Source organism: Dasypus novemcinctus, chromosome 24, assembly GCF_030445035.2.
Source record: "Dasypus novemcinctus isolate mDasNov1 chromosome 24, mDasNov1.1.hap2, whole genome shotgun sequence".
NCBI classification, from domain to species: Eukaryota; Metazoa; Chordata; class Mammalia; order Cingulata; family Dasypodidae; genus Dasypus; species Dasypus novemcinctus.
The window spans coordinates 25,179,553-25,188,053 of NC_080696.1; the positions used below are offsets into that span (position 1 = coordinate 25,179,553).

Consider the following 8,501-nt stretch of genomic DNA (forward strand, 5'->3'; position numbering starts at 1 on the left):
TTATTATATTAAAAAACATTAACAAAAATAGGATTTTTTGATAGGAGTATGTTGCTGATAGACTGCTCTAGAGTCTAATAGAAGATAGTGTAATTTTGGAGATACCTGCTGTATCTTCTCAAACATGCCTTGATTGTCTTTTTACAGAAAGAAAGAACTCTGTGAAGGAAAGAACAATTTATTAGGTGATATTATTGTGCTATAGAGTCGCTCTGGTATAAGAAAGGGCTTCAGACACATGGTGGTTCAAAAGTATGATCCTTGACTGTAGCAATGCAGACTTTCCTTGACTAGGGTTTGTGGGTGGCTCTTTTCCATGATGTAATCCTGGGACTCAAGTTTCTTCTGTGTTGTTCCTCTACTACCTCCATAGATGTCCCCGTCTATGAGGTTGAAGGCATTTCACATAGCACTCTGTTCACAATGCAGTGAGATTTTTACATTTGAAAAACAATTTCTAAACTTTTTTCTTTCAGGAAGTTTTTAAAGAAAAATTCAATTTCTCTAAGAGTTAATAGGATTACCCATTTCTTCTGAGGTGAACATTTTAAGTAATTATTCATTTCCTCTAAATTATAATATATAAGTTGGTGACTAAAGTTGTTTACAACATTTTCTTATAGTTCTTTAAATATTTGTGTATGATTATAGGTGATTTTCTTACTTTCATTCCTTATGTTTGTAATTATTTTTTCATTTTTAGTACTTTATATGCATGCTTAATTTATCATAGTCTGCCTAATATAATATCCAAAATAACTTATGACATTAGAACCATATAGTAGTAGACATTCAATTCTACTTTCCCAATGTGTTATTTTTGTCATAAATATCATTTTTCTAAATGGTCTAATCCCATTAAATCATCAACCCAGTTTGCTTTAGGCAGTTATTTTTAAAGAAATTAAAAATTTAAAAAACAAGTGTTTGATATATTTACTTTCCATTTTTACATTTGCAGAGTCATTTGTGTCTATATTTAAGTCCAAGTGTCACTCTGTTATTATATACCTGCCTGGATAATATTTAAAGGACAAGTTTGCTGTCAAAAAAAAATTTATTTCTTTGCATATGTGCATGTGTTTGCTAAATTTTCTAAAAAGTTTGCATTTTGTGTTTATATTTGAAAATTATTTTCAGTGAGTATTGAATTCTGGAATGAGTTTTATCTTTCAATACTTTAATTTTTTTTTCCATTTATTCTGGCATGTGTTATTTAGACAGCAAATTTCTTATAATAAATTGTTTTTTTTCCTTCTGTATGCAAAATGTAGTTTGCCCTGACTGCCTTCAGAAGTGCATACTTACCTTCATTTATCAACAGTGTACATGATGAATCTTGATGTGTTTCATAGTTGATTTGCTCTTTTATTTATCCATTCTGGGGTTTGCTGACATTTCTGGCCATATAATTTGATGTCTTACCTTATTTTTGGAAAATCTTAGCCATTGTCTCTTTAAATATTTCTTCTGTTCCATTTTCTCTCTATTCTTGTTGAATGATGCATTAAGTCAGCTATTGGTTGCCTCAAAAGGAAGGCAATAAAGAATTTTATGAAATAAAAGACAGAGAGACACAAGAGAGGAGGTAAAGATGGGACCAGGGGAATCAACAACTTCTGGAACTGAGAGCCTCAACTCTAGTTTCCACATCTTATTTATTTGAAAGCTAAGAAGCAGCTGTTTGCTACAGGAAGCAACTTGCAACATCTTCTACAATAGTAGGAAGCAATTTGCAAAATCGACAATAAGGTAATTTATAATAACAGGAAGCAACTTACAACATCTACAATAACAGGAAGCAACTTGCAATATCTACAATACGGTAATTTATAATAACGGGAAGCAACTTGCAACATTTTCTACAATAACAGGAAGCAACAAATTAGGTAAGCCAGTTTCCCACAACAGTTGAACTCTAGTTACTTGTATACTAACTGCTTGATATTGTCCCACAGCTCTTGGATAGTTATTCCCACTTTTTGTTTTTTTATTTAGTTCTCTCTTTGGTTAATTCCTATTGACTTATCTTCAATTTCATTTGTTCTTTTCTTAACTGTACTCTATTACTGATGACACTGTTGAAGGAACTCTTTGTTTCTGAAATTGTGTTTGTGTATGTGTGCATTTTAAAATTTTATTTCTACCTTCATTGGATACTACCTTATAGTACATGTCTCTCTGATTAAATTTCTTATGTACTTGAACATGTTGTTTATCCTCTCCATGAGATATTTGAACTAGTAGTTGTCACTGCTCCTTAGCCAAAGACCACCAAGAATACCTGTGGTTCAAAAACATGGCTCTATTACTCAACACAGTGAGGAAGAACACACGTCATAGAGAAACGTGCAATTTTCAAATAAGAGATTAAGAGAAAGAAACTATGATAGGATTTATAAGTTAGCTAGAAACTTAGGGGGAGGAAATAGGAAAGCAGATATCTGCTACAGATTGAAATCAGTCAGAAATCAAGAGCAATTCTATAATTAGGTACCTCAGTCTATCTTATCTATTATTAGAGCAGTCTGAATTAAAATTAAAGCTGTAGTTTGGAAAAGTAATAGAAATACCTCATTTGGTAACAGAGGAGGGTGTTTGTGATGTTGTGGGTTGCACAGTGACCTTGTCAGGAGATCTCCCAGTCAATCCCCAAGCTTTGCCATGGATACTTGACAGACACTTGCAAAGAAGAATTTGAGAAGGAATGCAAACCCCTTAATTTTAGTTTTTTCTACTTTTCCTAAATGACACTGTAGCTCAAACTTAGCTTTAACTATTCTTTAAAATTTAGCTGATTTCTTCCTACCTGCTTATACTATGGCCACCTCTTTCTCCCATCTTCTGACAAATATGAAAAAATTCAATTATACCATCTCCTCTGAGGTTTTTGTCCTTCCTTGGAATTCAGGTTACTCAGATGTTTGCAAACTCAGGTTTTTCATGGGCTCATGAAAAACTGTGATTTTTAAAAAGATTATTTGCTTTTTTAAAAATTGTTAGGTTGTTGCAAGGTTTGTTTGTTTGTTTTTTCAGATTTCTTCATCCTAAGTAGAAGTGGATATTCTATATTCTTTTTAAAACTGAATGAAGTGCAGTGGTTTCAAATATCTCCTTCTGGACAGGTCCACACTTGCCTTTATGATAACTTTCTATGATTCTAGTTCTGTACCTTGAAAATATAGTGAAACCTCAGAATCATTATGGTTATAATTTATTTCATCTACTTTCCCTTTCCAATGTTCTTCTTTTTACCTTCTTCCTCCATTTCTTTCTCCTTTCCTTCTCTTTAAATGCCTCTTCCTCCTCCTTCTCTTCTTCTTCCTCTTTCTTCACCTTCTACTTTTACTTCTGTTCTTTCTGTCTTCATTTTATTTTTCACCCAGGAAAATATCCTGCAATTCTATATTGATCAACAAACTGGGTGATTTCTCAAATCTAGTAGAAACTTATTCTTCCTTACTTCTTAAAAATAGTCCTTTTTCTCTTATTTCTACTACTGACTTAATAAGGACCTACATTACTTCATAAGGCATGGTCAAGAGGCCTGTTAATCAGAGGGAAAAGTGAAAAGTTTTGTTTTGTTCTTGCATTCTGTATACTGAAATGTTTAAAAGTAGGGATTCTGTAATCAGGAAACTTAGTTTTGAATGCTGATATCACAAAAGTAATGTGTTTTTGAGCATATTACCTAAAGTTTATATGCCTCTGTTTTCTCAACTGTGGTCTTTGATGGCAAGTAAGAATAGATTCATATTTTAGAGTTGTTATGAAGATATAAAGAGGTTTAAATATAAAACATTTATATATTGTCCTTAACTAATAAGATACATAGAATTGCTAATTTTTCACTCAGTTCTTGACTAACCACTCATTAAAAAATATATTTTCTGAGTAAACTATATGTAACATGAACTAGATCATACTCTGAGGATACAATTGTGTGTACAGACAAATTCCTGTCTTTATGTAAGTTACCATTTTGGTGTAGTGGTAGATATAAATAGAAATCAAACTTCCATGTGAAAAAAGAATAGCTGATTATTGTATTAAATGGTAAAAAAGAGAGGTCCAGTGTGAGCAATGGACAACATGATTCTTTCTTGAGGGAAAGATCATTGAGCACAGATATTAATAAAAAGATTGAAAAGTTATCAACTTGAGAGTATATTTTCCATTTTTCCATATTTATCTGATGAAAAGAAAATTATGTGTGATTGCTTGTTCTCAACATTTGGCTTCTACTTTACTACAAGAAAAATGGGATAGTGCATATTTTCATGTAGATTAACTTGATATAAAATTACTTAATTTTTGGACTGTTTTTATTGTTCAGATATTGATAGGTAGAAGTGAGTTTGTCTGAGGTCCTAAGACTAATCTCTTTCTTTCTCAAAGAAAGAATATTTTGCATATTTCAAAGAGCAATCACACTGATAAACCAAGATACAAACATGACTAAAACTTTGTTTTAATAATTTGAAAATTTGATTTGAGTTGTAGGAAGCCATAAAATTATCCTTGAATGTGAAATTTTTAAAAAATTTTTGAAGCAAGTGGATATTTAGAAACACTTTTCATGTAGTTTATTCTTTTTTTTTTAAGATTTACTTATTATTTCTCTCCCCTTCCCCCTTCTCCTCTCTTCCCTTGCCCCCCAGTTGTCTGTTCTCTTTGTCTATTCACTGCGTGTTCTTCTTTGTCCGTGTCCTCTTCTGTTGCTGTCAGCAGCACGGGAATCTGTGTTTCTTTTTGCTGCATCATCTTGTTGTGTCAGCTCTCAGTGTGTGCGGCCCCATTCCTGGGCAGGCTGCACTTTCTTTCGCGCTGGACGGCTCTCCTTACGGAGCGCACTCCTTGCACGTGGGGCTCCCCAATGCGGGGGACACCCCAGCGTGGCACCGCACTCCTTGCGTGCATCAGCACTGCACATGGGCCAGCTCGACACGGGTCAAGGAGGCCCGGGGTTTGAACCGCAGACTTCCCATGTGGTAGACGGATGCCCTAACCACTGGGCCAAGTCCGCTTCCCATAGTTTATTCTTTTATTCCAGAAAAATCACCTTAAGAGATCATAATCTGCAATGGCTTGCTTGGTCGGTAGAGGTGGGGTCTGGCTGCGGACGAGGGGTCGGTCCAGCTTGGGACAAGGGGTCGGTCCCTCTTGGGATGAGGGGTCGGTCCCACTTGGGACAAGGGGTCGGTCCGGCAGCAGACGAGGGGTCGGTCTCACAGGGGTTGCGCGGTTCGGCTGACGGGGTCGCCCGGTGAAGCAGGCGACGAAGGGGTCACCAGGAGAAGCAGGCGACGAACTGGGGACAAGGGAGGCCAGGCCCTTGTCGGGGGCTCTCAGGACTGGAGGGCGCACGGCAGAAGAACTACCGCGGAGACAAGGTAAACACACAAGTCCAACTTTATTGAGGGAGAGGCAACAGTTTTATAGGGGCTGGGGAAGGCTGATTGGTCGAAGCCATGCCCTGCTCTGATTGGTTGCCAGAGAAAGGTCAGTGGGAGGTACTGGATGGGGGAGGGGTGGTGATTAGGGATTGGCTGTTGCTGTTGCTGGGGGAAGTGGCAGGGTTTAGTGATTGGTGGCTGCTGTTGCTGGGGTGGAGGGCGGACTTGAGTTTCCCACCTTGCGCCTGGCTGTTGCTGCTGTCGGGGGGGAGGGGAAAAGGCAGACTGGAATTTTCCGCCCTGCGCCTGCGCAGGGAGAAAGAAGAAGAAGGGTGCCGCCCCACAAGGCATCGTGTGGCGCCATCCGGGAGGAGGGGCGGCCGCGGAAGCATGGCTGCCGAGAAGGGGAGACCCGAGGGCACTCTGCGCCCATGCCGAGCTCCCTTCAGGGGTGGCGGTGAGTCCGACCAGCCACCCTATTATGGGGGCAGCGGCTTGGAATTAGGCCAGCCGCGGCCGCTCCCCCGCCAGGCCAGCAAACCACACTTCAGCCCGAGGGGTGACCGCAATAATCATGAAAATAAATTTTAAAGAGTTGTGGTTTCAATACTCAATTTCTTTATAAGACAACATAGTATCTACAATATTGTCAGTGTTTCATTTATTTTTTTTCAAGAGTAATTTTTGGTAGATTTCAACTACACTACTATCAAATGGGTTTGTTCCAATGGAAATGAGCTGTCTTTGCATAACCAATTAGAAACTGAGTTCCTAAAATTGTCTGATTGTGTCTCAAATTCACACTTAAGATTTAGCTCTTTGATTTCCTTGTTTTCATGGGATTGATATGGTGGACTCACAGTAAAAGAATCCCAGCCCGTACAAGACTGAATTTTATTTTAATAAAGTAAATTTCTACTCCTAATGCCCCTTCCAATGATTAAATCTGAGAGCAAAAATAAACAAAACAGAATAAATAAGGGAGAAGCAGTTGTGAGTTCAGGTAATATGAGATCATGCCTCAGGGTTTCTACTCACTGGGTGTAAGCCCTGAGGAATGATGACAAATGCAAGTTCATTTCCTAAAGATAGACAACAAAGGCAGAGCTAGGTAATAAGAAAGAATTTACTTTAAAGGAACTCATAATGGTAGGCTAGCTAGCCTTTCAGATCTTGGTACATTCATACATAGTAGTCAGTTGTCAATTATTCTTTAAACTACACATATATTTTCCCAAGACTTAATTATATATTCAATAAATATTACCATCCCATTTAAATATAATTTTTGGATATTTAATGGATCTAATGAATTTCTGTAATTGGATAGTGGGAAGGAAATAATAGAATGCACATTTATTGTGTTGAGCCGGAGTACAAATGGCATTTCCACAGGCCTGGATGGATCTGAAAGTCTAACGGCACATAAAACAAGTGAGGCAACTTTAGGGAGTCCTTCACAGAAAGTACAGAAGGAGGGTTTACATGAAAATGAATGCTGAGGATTTATCATAAATCATTTAAGGTTGTCAAGATGTCAACTCTGAAGATATCTAGGTAATTTTAGTAAATGAAAAGCAAATTACACGGACTAGCAATACCATTATAATTTAATCAATGAATTTTAATATGGAACAGTTTAAGCATAATTACTCACAGAAAAATGATGCAATTTATTTTCATAGGAAAAGTGTTACATTAGACGGCAGATTAATGTTTATTTAGAGATATTTCAAAATATGCCAATGCTAATAACTAAAAATAAGACAGATCTAGTCAGTTTAATTTCTGACCATAGATATATGGATTGATATCTAATATTATCCAAGTTTTACTCAATATTAATATTGAATTTAATTTATGAACCAGTTTCTCTCAATTATTTATTGCCTCTTTAACATCTTTGTTCCTCAAACTGTAAGAGATGGGATTCAGCATGGGAATCACAAAAGTGTGAAATATAGACACTATCATATCATGGTCCAAATCATGGCTGGAACTTGGTCTCACATACATGAAAAGGATTGTCCCATGGTACACTGATACTCCAGTTAGGTGAGAACTACAAGGAGAAAGGCTTTTCATCTCCTTTCAGCAGAATGCATCCTCAGAATGGCCAAAAGAATTAAAGCATAGGAGATCAATAAAATTACTACAATAGTTATCTCAACAAAACCCAAAGCATAGAAGAGTAGAACCTGGTTGATATGAGTGTCAGAACAAGAAATAGCTAAGAGTGGAGGCATGTCACAAAAGACATGTCTAATTTCATTGGATGCACAGAGGGATAGACTAAAAGTGGTCACACTGTGTATAGTAGTATGCAAAATGCCACCAAGATAGTATGCTATGATGAGTGGCACATAGACTCAGGGTGACATGTTAAATGAATACAACAGTGGATTACAAATTGCTACATAGTGATCACAAGCCATTGCAGCCAAGAGAAAGCATCCCATGGTCCCAAAAGTAACAAAGAGAAACATCTGTTGTACAACCTAGAAATGAAATGGTTTTATTCTCTGCCAGGAAATTGACTAACATTTTTGGGGTGACAACAGAAGGCTAGCAGGCATCCAAGAATGACAACACACTCAGAAAATAGTACATGGGATTGTGGAGCTAGGAATCCCTAGCAAGTAATACAACCAGTCCTAAATTTCCTACCGAAGTAAAGAAATAAATTGTTAGAAATAATAAAAATAGGAAGATTTTCACCTCAAACTTATCTGTGAAGCCCATCTATGTAAACATAGTGACTTCAGTCACATTTTTCATCTGAATCCTATAGGTATCCAATCTGATGGCAACCCTGACATTTCATTTTATACATGTTGACTCTATTCATATGCTCATTGTTGCTGCAAAGTTCTTTGATTAGATTTTTTAAAAAATTTTAAGGAAACATATCATTCATACATGAACATACATAAACAATAAGTGTATAGTAAAAGTTGTGAACTTACAAAACAAACATGCATAACAGCATACAGGTGCGACGGTTTGCTCGGTCGGTAGAGGCGGGGTCTGGCTGCGGACGAGGGGTCGGTCCAGCTCTGGACGAGGGGTCGGTCCTGCTTGGGACGAAGGGTCGGTCCCACTTGG

The 8,501-nt window shown here is 37.2% G+C and overlaps 1 pseudogene; it reads right to left on the reverse strand.

Moving 5' to 3' along the window:
• Positions 1-7,249: 7,249 nt before the first annotated feature.
• LOC105744351 (olfactory receptor 5T1-like) lies at positions 7,250-8,215 on the reverse strand (annotated as a pseudogene).
• Positions 8,216-8,501: the final 286 nt, after the last annotated feature.